The following is a 12,493-nucleotide window of genomic DNA, read 5'->3' on the forward strand; positions in this document are numbered from 1 at the left end:
AGATTACAACAGTTTCATTCCCGTTCTACGCCTTCCTGAACCTAGTTGGATCCCTCTATCCATACTCTCAGGGCCCACTAAGCTGACCCATTGGGAACCCTTCTCCTCACCTGTGATCACCATCTGTGCAGTGCCTACACGTACTTCGCTCACAGATGTGTCCCAACAGGCTGACAGTACCCACATGGCCAACACAGTAGTGGGGCCCAGTCCACCCCCGGGGTGTGACTCCTGTCCCCATCCCAGGGGCAACCCTGTCCACCAGCACAGCAAGCCACAGTGGCACAGTGAACCTGGCCCTCCAACCCAGGGTCTGTACCCTTAGGCTGGACCAGTGCCTGGCAACCCAGGACTTCCGGGGGAGTACGCTAAACCCCCCAAGAGAAACACACTCCTCATGAGTTGTGCCAGAATCCGCCTGGCGCAGGTCTCCAGCCTCCTGTCCACCTGACAGAGCATGAAGACCTCCCAGGCCAGAAGTGGCCTCACCAGGGTCAGTCCTGGGGTGCTCTGACCTCAGAGCTGGCAACCCCTGACCTACTGGTCTTTCCAAAATTGTCACGGCATCTGTGGCAGGTATCCTGCCCAACTCGCCCACCAATTCAGGAACTCCCTTCAGCAACTGGTCTCCCAACCTATGGTCTAAACCCTCAAGTTGAACAGGGGCCAGAGGCGAAGACTCCCTCCCTCTGCACCCCCTTCCATAGTTCTGCACCCTCCCACCTGGAGTGGTACCCCTAGAAGATAAACCGGTCAGGACACTGCTTACAGTCGTCCTTCCCTCCAGGTAAGGCAGGACCTCAACCTGGCTTCCTAACCCGGGGACTAAACCCTGCAGCTGAGCACCTGCCCGGCGCACCAGGACTTCCTTGGGAGCACGCATGTCCCCCCTGAGGGTAACACACGACTCATGTGTTGTGTGACAGTCTGCCTGGTGCAGATCTCCTGACCTCTGTCCATCTGACAGTGCGCGAAAATCCCACAGGACAGAAGTGGTGTCACCATAGTCACTGATAGGAGGCAGACCCTTCTGGTTGGCCCCTGACCCACTGGTTCTCCCACTGGGGAACACATCCCCCTCGCACCCCTCCATCTGGACATCTGCACCCTCCGAACTGGAGCGGTGTTGCCAGACACCAGAACCGGTGGGATGCTCGTTACAGCAGTCCCCCCCCAGTTCCCCAGACACTAGGGGATCCCCCTCAATGGGTGGCTTTTCCATACAGCCTAGGCTCCCCACCTGGTGTTCCCTCATGGAACCACCCTGGCTCTGGAACCGGGTTTTGGGCACCTTGGGCCACAGCCCATTCCCACTCCTTCTCCGCAGAGACAGGACGTGAGTCTCTACATCCTTTTCAGGACAAGGGGACCTATCTGGACTACCATTAACCTTTCCCACCATCCACAGTTGGGAAATACCTAAGCAACTTCCTTCCGGGTCACCCCCAGATGCTTCTCCAGACCCTCTGGAATCCACCAAAAGGTCTGCCTCCCATACAAGCTCCCTGGGGTCAGAGAACTCACACTCCACCGGGTGTTGGCATAGCTGTGGAAAACAGGGACTTAAAATATGCTCTCCAACAATTGAATCACACAGCCCCACACAGGTGTTAACCAAACTACCCTTCACCCAACCATCCAGTGCCTCAGAAAAGTATCCCACATCATTCTCACAAGATTGGTGAGACAGTGTCTGACTGTTGCTGTCTCTCAACCGATACTCATCTGGCTGGTCTCCATACTCACTTACCAGGGCTCCTATCATGGGGGGACTCCTCTCTGGGTGGCGACTTTAATTGCATCACAGATGTCTCCCTAGATTGCTCTCATCCCCCTCTCGCAGATTCCCCGATACATCGACTGGCTATGGTGCGGCGAGACTGGCAGCGACAGTGGGGGTTGACTGATACCTGGAGGGTGCACCACCCGGTTGACAGGGACTATTCTTATTTCTTATTGTTACACGACCTCCATGTTCGGCTGGGCTCCCCAGATACATAGTGAGTACTTAGCTAGGACATCATCTGATCATAATTCACTGCTGACAAATTTACACTGTCTGTGGGATTGCCCTGCCATTCCCATGTAGCGACTCCGACCTGACACATTAGAGGATCCAGTGTTTCGTGCTACTATTGGGTCGGCCATTGAGGAATATTTTTGACTTAACGCCAACACGGCATCGTCTCTGGTGGTCGAATGGGTCACCTTTAAGTCGGTAGTTCGGGGGCGCTGTATAGGAGAAGTAGTGGGAGCGCGCAGAGTGTTGCTGCAAGACGTCCAGAAGGCAGAACAGCGGGTGCGCGATTCGGAGAAGGTGCGCCCAGAGCGTTTGGACAGGCAAGCAGGGTTGCTTGAGGCTCTGGAGGCACTAGCAGTCCAAATTGAGAGATTGTGCTGCTTTGACTACAAGGCCTACATAGATAAGGCGCACGTGGAACATGATAAGGCGGGGCATTGCTAGCTTGGCTGGCCAATACAGCGTGTAGGGGGACCCTGATAGTGGAATTACGGGGGCTAGGTGATGAGGCATTTCGCACCCAAAAGCACATTAATGATCACTTCTTACAGTATTATACCGAGTTGTGCCGAAGCCGGGTAGGTCCCGGGTTCCCTGGGGATGAGGAATTTCTGCCAAAGGCAGAGTTGCCACAGCTTGAGGCTGAAGACGCTGAGGCTCTGGGTCGGGACATTGAAGAGGGCGATGTACTCGGTGCCATAAAGCACACAGCCAGGAACAAAACCCCGGGCACTGATGGGCTCCCAGTTGAATATTATGCAGCCTACATGGATGTTCTAGCTCCCTGTTTAGTGGCACTTTATAACACGGCACATTGGGAGGGTGTCCTCCCTACCTCTACACGTGAAGCCCTCATAGTTCCCCTTCTCAAGTCGGGCAAACCTGCTTGGGATCGTTCCTCGTATAGGCCCTTAGCGATGCTCAATCTTGACTACAAGATCTTAAGCCGCATCTTGGCCAGTTGGTTGATGCCCCATATGACGAAACTGATCCATGCGGACCAAGCCGAATTTATTCCCTCCCGCAACACTGCGATGAATGGGGTCTGACTCCTATGACAAGGAGGAGGCCTGCATTTTTGCGGTTGACATTGAAAAGGCCTTCGATAGTCTGGAGTGGCCTTACCTTTTTAATGTATTGTGAGCGTTTGGACTGGGGGAATGCTTTGTACAGTGTACAACAGTCACAGGAGTTATACCCGTAGACCCAACTGAGATTGGGTAAATACTGTGTAAATGCAACAATATCTCAGCAGGATATATTGGAATTATTTAGAAAGGTATGTACAAGACATTACAAAGAACAAAAGAGAGGAGACTTAAGGTTGTTCTTTCAAAGCGTCAATAGGCGTCATATATTTAGAAGATCAAAAGAAATGCAGTGATAAGAGCACAACAGGGTATAAATACTCAGGCAACCCTTAGTGGAGAAGGTGTACAAAGTGCTCGTGCTGGTGAAACAACGGCGCTTGTGACAACGTGAAAAAACCACAGCTGGCGGCGCAAAAGAAGCAATATATACAATATATACAATGTAAGGTTCATACAACAATTTACTCAATAGTATAATTGGTATTTTTCATTATTCCAATGAACCAGGTATGTGTGCGCCAAGGACGTTTAGGCTGGTGGATAGTGGTCGACGGCGTTTCGATACTGTCGATTTAGGATCATCATCAGGACCTGGGTCGCCTAAATTGGGAGTGCTCTGTAAAAAACAATTTCCGGATCAGAGCGGCGGTCAGGAGGAGAGAGGAGAGGAGAGGAGAGGGAGGGGAAATGAAAAGGAAAGATACGGAAGGGGGGTGGGGGGGGGGCGGTGTAGTGGGAAAATAAGGGAAGAAGAAAAAGGGGGGGGGAAAGGGGGAAAGAGGGGGGGGGGAAACGATAAAGAGAAAAGGAGAAAGCAGGGAGGGGGTAGTGGTAGGACAGGCAAGAACTCTGAGGGGGAGAAACGGAAAGCATCTGTCTAGCTGACAGTGGCCATAAGAAATTTTGACTATGTAGTCCAACAAATCTCTGATCCCAAAAGGCTTGACAGGTGAGATTCCGCTGCTCATTATGGCAAGTTGAATTGCTGAAATTCGTGGAAATCATGAGCAGCTGCTTACTGATCCCTGGCAATCCACAGTAGTCTGTTTCTTCTGGAGGGCTCTCTTTTTCTTGGACTCGTCACCCTTATCCTTCCTTGATCCCACCTGAGAACCAACGTTCCTCACTCCGCCCATTCTCCTCTGGTTGCAGTGCTTGATAATAATTGGGGTCGAGGTAGGTGGGAATGATGCAATCTCGTGTTTACATCAGGGGGTGATAACCAACTGGTATGAAAATACCACTAATGCCTAAACGAAGCTGATTGCCTCTCCTGGTTCAGTCTGGACTAGTGATGCCCTTTGAGAATTCACTGGTACACCCAATTCTAAACACAGCATACATGTGCCTGAATCTGAAGGCAGCCAGGGCACTTTGAGGCCATCATGCAGTGAAAGATATTCATAGGAATTGGTGGAACCAACTGTGGTCCCTGCACAGGTGAGAATGTGGATGAGTCCAAGGAAAGGAAAGCATAATTTGGCACCCCGACTAAGGGCAATGTAGTGGACTTGAGAGGGAGGTGGCTTCTAGTGGGTCTTGCAGCAAATCTTGAATGATTGTAGGGGAGGACTGAGAGGTAGCGAGGTAAGCCCCTCTGAGCCTTTCAGGTCAGCATTGCTATTGCTTGTCCTCCTTCAAACTGAATGTGATATGCATGCCCGCCAAGCCCATCTCGCACAGAACATAGTTTCCCCAAAACGTATAGGCCTTTTGGGTTTTGCAGTCCTACTATGGGACCAAGAAGACTCATTATGGTCCTCTCATCATACCACTTTGAGCGGGTTTAGGGTGACAAGAGGTCAAGTACAGTTGGCTTTGCATACCTCCGTTCTCCATGGCTTACGGCCTTCAACAGATGGTGACCTTATCACTTGGCAGGGATTTTAGGAAGAAGCAAAGTGGTCAGGCTAATGTCGGGGAACAACAGACAATAGACAGGTCACCCATCAACTATATGGATGGTCTTCACTGGGCATTTCTAGGATGGGATATTAAGTGTGGTTAAACAATGAAACTTCTTTTTATGACCCATCTTCTCCCACTTGCCAGGGCCTGCATTGCCTCTCCTTTTGAATTCACTTTTGGTGGATCTTCGTGTATAGAGCACGGGTTCTTGCTGACACTACTAACTGGGCCTTCCTAACCATACTTTATTCACAATGAGTGTTCTTCTGGGCAGTCTCTGATGCTTCTAGGACTGCAATATTGTACTTTGTCTGGCCTGCTTCTCTCCTGCACAAATGACTCCTCACTCACCAGGACATGGCTTTAAGCATCACACATACATGTAAGGCAGGTCTGCTTTATAGCACAGCTATTTTTGTAGCCACCCACCACAGAAACCTGAGACTGAACACAAATTGTCTCAAGCAGTACATTATGGATAGCTCATACCACAGAATCTAAAACAACTCGGGTCTATCCTACATGGGCTTATCAGAAAGATATCCAGCAGCATTCTATATCCAACAACAGTACACACCATCGTCCCATCCTCACCTACAACTTCTCATATTCCTACAGCACAGGCTAGAAAGAACCCTCACCATCATGCAAATGACTCTGCTCCAAAGACATTCAAGGCAAAGTGGGCCACATCAACAGGACTCTCATGCACCACACCGACCTACACCTAGAAATACAGAAATAAAACTAACATAAACCTAATGCAACTTCATGCGGAAAAGCATTGTATCATACGGCCTTGAGAGCGGGAATAGGTAAAAAGGAGTACACAGCCAAAAGGAGTGCAACAGTATTTTCTTCCCAGTGGTTTACAATATTACCTGTTACAGTTGACGCCCATAATCTCTGATTCCCATAGAATCTCAAGAAAAGCTCTCACGAAGCGCTGACCTGGACTGTGAGGCATATATGGAAAACACCACAATTAAGTCTACCAATGGATAGCTTACCACAACTGAGAAAAAAACAGAGAAATCTCTCGGCCCACCCACCAAGACAAAGGAAGGAACACAAATGATCTTCCAAGATCAAACTGACTTTATTCTTAAAATACCTCACGCAAACCATTAACAAAAACTTAACACTGATCTCACACTCCAATAACCACACAAAAAACAACAAAACAAAATGGGCTATCAAATGATGTCCCTCCAGTCCTAATGATAGATTTCCCAGATCCTCATGAGATGGGCTCTCTGATATTGAATGTGCTTCAATGCCATAACAAAGGTTGTCAGTGCTAATCGAATACAAATAACAAATCTTCTGGCAGAGACTATCTAGCCGCAGATGCCTCACATTTTGAATATTCCCCAAGTGTCAGACTTGATACAGAAACTTTTAGTTAGTACCTCTGTGTGCCAGAAGGTGGTGCCATGTGCCTCCGCACTGATGCTGTTCTGCTCTGGAAATAATGAGCGGGCCGTAAAGCCACCACTCCTGTGTGCTGTCAGTTGCTTTCGTGACTGTTCGCGCCTGTAGACATTGGCCCAAAAGCAAATTAATACATGAGTGAGCAGGTTCCAAGACTCTTATTAATGTGTATAGTTCAATCACAGAATGAGGAGGCTGGGCAGGTTGGTGAAGAATCAGCAGCTAGACAAATTCTTTACAGGAAAGAGTATAATGGAAGGTAAGTGACTTGTTCGTGTGAGAGACTCCTAGCTGTAGTTTCCTTACCTTTTGAATAGATACCAAAGCAGTACGTAACTGGAGGTGGGTCTGTGGATCGACTCAAAACAGCAAGTCCTGCTGGACAGAGCGGGCAAAGTGCCCCTTTTGACGAACCTTGCTGTCCAGATGATAGTGCTTTGAGAAAGTATGGAGGAATGTCCTCGTAGTGGCCTGGCAAATGCCTAGGACAGGGACTCAGCGTAAAAATGCAGTGGTAGCAGCTTTGGCCCTTGTAGAATGAGACAGCAGTCATTCTGGAAGCTGTTTCTTTGCCAATGTGGAGCAGATCTTAATACCGAGCACAATTCAGCGGAAGATGGTGTGCTTGTGAACAGCTTTGGCCTTTTTCAAGCCAGCAAACCCAAAAAAGAGCTGGTTGTCTATTTAGTCTTCTTTGGTATGATTTATGTAAAAGCTCAGAGTGGTGGAGCCTCTCCTGCTCCTTAAAGGGGTTAGGAAGAGCTTAGAACACCAGCAGGGTGATAGTTCGACCAAACGGCAATATAACCTTCTGCAGAAAGAATGTCCTAGTGCGCATGACCAGCTTGTTTGGGAAAAAGGTGGAGTATGGTGGATTAAGACACCGAACCTGTAGCTCACTCACATACCGTGCTGAAGTGATGCCATAGAGACAGTTCTTATTGACAAGGATCTGCATGGAACAGCTCGAATGGAGAGCACATCAGATAAGTGAGGATGAGATAGAGGTCCCACTGGGGTATCACAAAAGGTGAAGGGGGTAAACGTGCTGTAGCCCTTTAAAAAACGATGACTTACACAAAGAAAGCTGATCAGGCAACTGTAGGAAGGACGAAAGATACCCTTTAACCGTCACAAAAGTAAGACTTTACTGGGCAAGTGATAAAACAAGTGAGTGGTGGCAAAAAGATCAAGCCAAGGTACACCTCAGTTGCGGAAGATACCTTACACCAACTCCGGATTTAACTGCCAATCGTGATCCGCTAGACACGAAGGTTGAGTTCCTCCACCCTGGTTTTCAAGGAGCGTGGAAGGAGGTTCACCACATGGAAGATTCCTTTGCAGTCCAGTTATAGGGCACAATTTTGCTCTTCCAAATGTAGGGGTACATTATAATCACAAATAGTTTGCATCCACATATAATCTGTTGTCCTAATAACATTAGGTCATTAGATCATGTATTGTAATAAAGTGTAAGTGAAGTGATGTCGTATTTTCTTTAAGTGTGCCAAAGAATTCATGTTATAATTGTAAGTGATTAGAAATCATAATTGTGTAAAAGTATATTCATGACTAATGAATGTTTTGCACTCTTTTTTTTTTTTAAACTCTTTTTATTAACATTTTCATTTGTAACCAATACTGCAATACCATATCGTGCAAAATAAAGTACATCATAGTTTGCTCGTGTCAGCCGGACTAATGAATGTTTTGATACTAATTTTCATATAATGTGTGGATATTAATGACCCATATATATATGTATTATAAACGTGTGTATTGTTCCTATGTTAGCCAAACTTGGTAGGCATAACTTTCGTTTCTACCTGTTCGCTCTCACCTAGAAGGTTGCTAATAGAATTCATGTGGAATTCTCCTCTCTTCACATCTCGGTTGCAGGTGCAAGAATTCGACCTTATGAGTTAGAATAACTTCTTTATTTCAGGAGCTAGACAGACATTGGGAGTAGAGCATGCCTTTGAACTGTGCTGCTGATAATGTAGAAGGTGTTTCTCGTTAGAGAAGGCCTGAGAACCAAGGTCATTGAGCAAGAGCCTGGAAGCACCATTGCCTCATGAAAAGTTACCTGCAAAGAGGAGTTTGAATGGATGAGTTTGGGGTGCGATTTTTGACTTTTGTATTGGGGTTAGGGACAGAGTCTAGGGGACTTCTGCCTTACCTGGAGAGAGGAGAGCATCTTTTAAACGAGCTCCGTAGCTTTATGCTATTCGACCCATTCAACGCGAGGGTGCTTCTAAGGGAGACTTCATGTGCTGACACCTTTCTGGAGACTTGCCTGGGGAAATGTTAAGTAGGGATGTCATGCTAGCAGTAGTGTAGGGACAGACTAATGCTTTTGTCTACGTATTGCCAATGAAGGGGGCACTTGATGTTGGTGCGATAATTATCTCTATGTTGGTACTTGAATTGGCAACTTTGTGCATGTTGCACTGCCTAAGTTTCTCTTGTAGGTTTGGTTTTGTATTAGTGCCCATGTACCTTTACACTCTCGTCTTGAGGTGTTTGTATGTCCAACTTTTCTTGGCTTTATAATAAATGTACTAAATTTGGATCAGGAGTCTGTGTTCCTTTAGCATTATGGGTGAGAGGAATGTATAATTGGCTAATGATTTCTCTCCCTTCCACACTTACAAGCAGGCAACAAAGAGCCATCGACCAGAAGTTCCAGAGTAAGTCTAGTGGAAACCAGCTCCCTCACCAGCAGGTTTTAGAGGTGCGAGCCACAGGGGACTGGGACCATGACCCCACCCTGCTTTGTTTGTTGCAGTACCACTTGCTGGTTGTATTTTCCATAAGCACCTGTACTAGCCTTTGCTTGATGGACTGCTGGAAGGCTTTTATCGCCAAATGGATGGCCCTCAGCTCCAGAAGGTTGATATTGAGCCAAGACTCTGCCAGAGGCCAGAAGCTTCCGATCTCTCCCTCTGCCAGGTGGCTACCCCAGCCTAGAAATAATGCGTTGGTCACCACTGTCAGTTCTGGGTAGGGAAGGAAGAGGGGTAGGCGCAGACCCAATCACAGCTTAATAGCCACGACTGCAGATCTTTCGCAGTCCCCCCTGACCCCCCCACGAAATCTGCACCAGGTTGGGGAGGCTCTCTTGATGTTGGGCCACTGGGAATTCATATCCTACTCCAGAGCCTGCATAGGCCACCTGTCCTGCTCGGCCAGCAGGATGCTGGAGGCCATCAGTCCTAGCAGCCTCAGAGTCGACCTCACTGAAATCCAAGACAGAGGCTGAACCTTCGGGATAAAAGGCTGGACACTTTTCCAGGTGAAATGCACACACCTGAATTGTGTCCAGAATGGCTCAGATGAAAGGGAGAGTCTGAGAAGGAGTCAAGTGTGACGTTCATAGTGAACCCAATGGATGACAGGAGGTTTGCTGTGGCTTGGAGGTGGTTAATGACTGCCTCGGTTCAACTCGCCTTCAACAGCCAGTCGTGGTAGGAAGAAAAGACTGACACCCATGACCTCCGAAGGTGTGCTGCCACCACCACCACACTTTTCTGAGCACCTATGAGGTACTGGTGACATGATAAGGGAGCACGGCAAATTGAAAATGCTCCTTTCATACTTGAACAGAAGATAGTGCCTATGGAGTGGCAAAACAGGAATATGGAAATAGGCGTCCTGCAGATCCAACACCCCTATCCAGTCTCTAGGGTCAAGAGTAGACAAGACCTCGGCTATGGTGAGCATATTGAAGTACTTCTTACGGAGGAGGGCAATGAGAGGACGCAGTTCTAGTAGTCCTTCTTGGGCACCAGAAAGAAGAAGTAATAGCAACCGCATCCTACTTCTGGCGCAGGCAACTTCACAATAGACCTTTTGGCTAAATGGGCTTGCACTTTCTGCTACAAAATGTAGAGCTGGTCTTCCATCACTAGTTGGGCAGAAAGTGGAATGTGCGGCAGGGAAGAAAGGAAGGGTAAAGCATATCCTTTGCAAAACATTTATAGAACGCATCAGTCCGTGAGATTGCTTGCCAAACCAGACAGAACAGGTGAATTCCGGCCCCCACCATACCCTTACAAGGCCACCCTTCTGTGGCCTTGTACGGGTACACTAAAGAGATTTGGCAGGTTGACCTTGGCCGCTGCGGCCTCCTTGGCCTCTCCCGCACAACTGCTGGGTTTCCTGTGGGGGCTAGACAGGCTGGCAGCAATAGATGACTCTGCCACAACCACAAAAGGACCAGTGGAGTTGGGGTAGCTGGCAAGGTGGGGTGAAAAGGTCTAGAGCCCAGCGAGTGAGCAGTGGCCCAACTCTCTACGAAATGTGTGAGGGCAGAGCCAGCCTTGTCCCTGATCAGGGTAGGCCAATCAAAGGGCATGTCCATCAGGAGGATTTGAAATTGCTAGAGAACCCAGTCAAAAACAGCCACGTATGGCGATGAATGACAGCGCTGGTGCCTATTGCCCGCCAGAGGGAGTTGGTGGTGTCCAAGCCACAACAAATTGGGAACTTGGCCGCATCACGACCATCTTGAATTGCTTGAGACAGTACAGGGTGAATGTCTTCTGACACAACATGGAGGAATTGTGCCACTGAATCCCAAAGGGTGTGAGTGTAATGGCAAAACAAACAGGAAGAGTGAGCATAACGCACAGGCTAACCGGCCGATGAAAATAGGCGTTTTATGAAAGTTTCAACTTGCTCTAACTCCTTATCGGGGGAGTGGTAGGAAAACTGTCTGGATTGGAATGGCTGGTGGAGAATGCACCACAAAACGTTCTTGTGAAGTGTGTTGTGACAGGAAAGCCGGGTCACCAGAGGCAAGGCGATGGTGCATGGTGACCTGCCTATAGACTAGTTAACCAGAGAAAGGCTTGGCCCAAGTACTCATATTGGTGTCTGTCAGGGCCTCATTGAAAGGTTGGAGGGGCTTAGAGGAAGTCTGGCCCAGCTGCAGGACCTCAGTAAGAGCATTAGTTTACCTCAAGGCTGGGAACTGGAGGTCAAAAGCTTCGGCCATCCGACTCATAGTCACAGTATAGGAGGCAGAATCTTAAGTGCCTGGAGCAAGAGGAGAGAAAAGGACTGTCTCTGAGGAGGTGTCTAGTCCTCTCGCTTCCTGCAAGTCCTAAAAAAACCCAGGGCTGAGCGTGCTCATCACCCGGGTCAAAATCATTATCAGAGTTGGTCCTAAAAAGTGAATGCCTTGTGGTAAGCGGTTTGGGTGCCTCCGTTGGATTTGGGCGCTAAGTTGTATCAGTGTCGAATCAGCATCAGCGACAACATTTGGGGCCACATCTTTGGGCGGCGAGGTCGGACTCGGCATTGATCTTCCTGGGCCTGACGTGGTTTTTAATCATCGAGCGGCATTGGACCAGTAGTCAGAAGCAAGATTGGCTCTGACTAGCTGGTGGCAACTGTGATCCGCAGTGGTATCCCAGGTGAAAGGCGTCTCGGCTTCCTGGGGCTTAAAGTTGCACTAGAGAGAGTGCGGAGGAATCAGAAGAGCCAAAGCATAGCTGCACAGAACTCTTCAACCTGGCGCTACATGGCTGAAGGCCCCAGAAACTTGGCTTTGCCAGAGCCAGCTGCAGAATTGTCTCTATAGTCGGCTAATGCCACCCCCACGCTTGCTCATGGAGTGCAAGTGAAACAAAGGAGCAGACCCCCACTTAGATATTTTGTGTTACTTATGCTTACTGGAGGACTTGGAGCGCAATGAGTAGCGGCCTCTAGAGTGGCTCCGTCAACTCCGGAAATGGGAGCAGGACTGAGATCGAATCTTGGACACAAAGCAGGACTTGGAGCAGTCCGAGAGCTGGCTTTTCGTATGCCTGGCAACAAAGTTTCAACTCACATTCCATGATGGCCTTCGGGGGTTCAGTGACGTGCAATCATTGCTCTACCCCGACACCACAGACATACCTGATGGGGAACCGTCACAGACATCTGTTTGGACAGTTCCTACAGGGTTTGAAATTTGTGGTTTAGGGGGTGATATCCCTTGAACACTTGAGAAAGTTGCGGAAATCAAGGTAAAAGTGTCTCTGAGAGACTGTCT

The sequence above is a fragment of the Triturus cristatus genome, chromosome 7 (genome assembly GCF_964204655.1).
Source record: "Triturus cristatus chromosome 7, aTriCri1.1, whole genome shotgun sequence".
Taxonomy (NCBI): domain Eukaryota; kingdom Metazoa; phylum Chordata; class Amphibia; order Caudata; family Salamandridae; genus Triturus; species Triturus cristatus.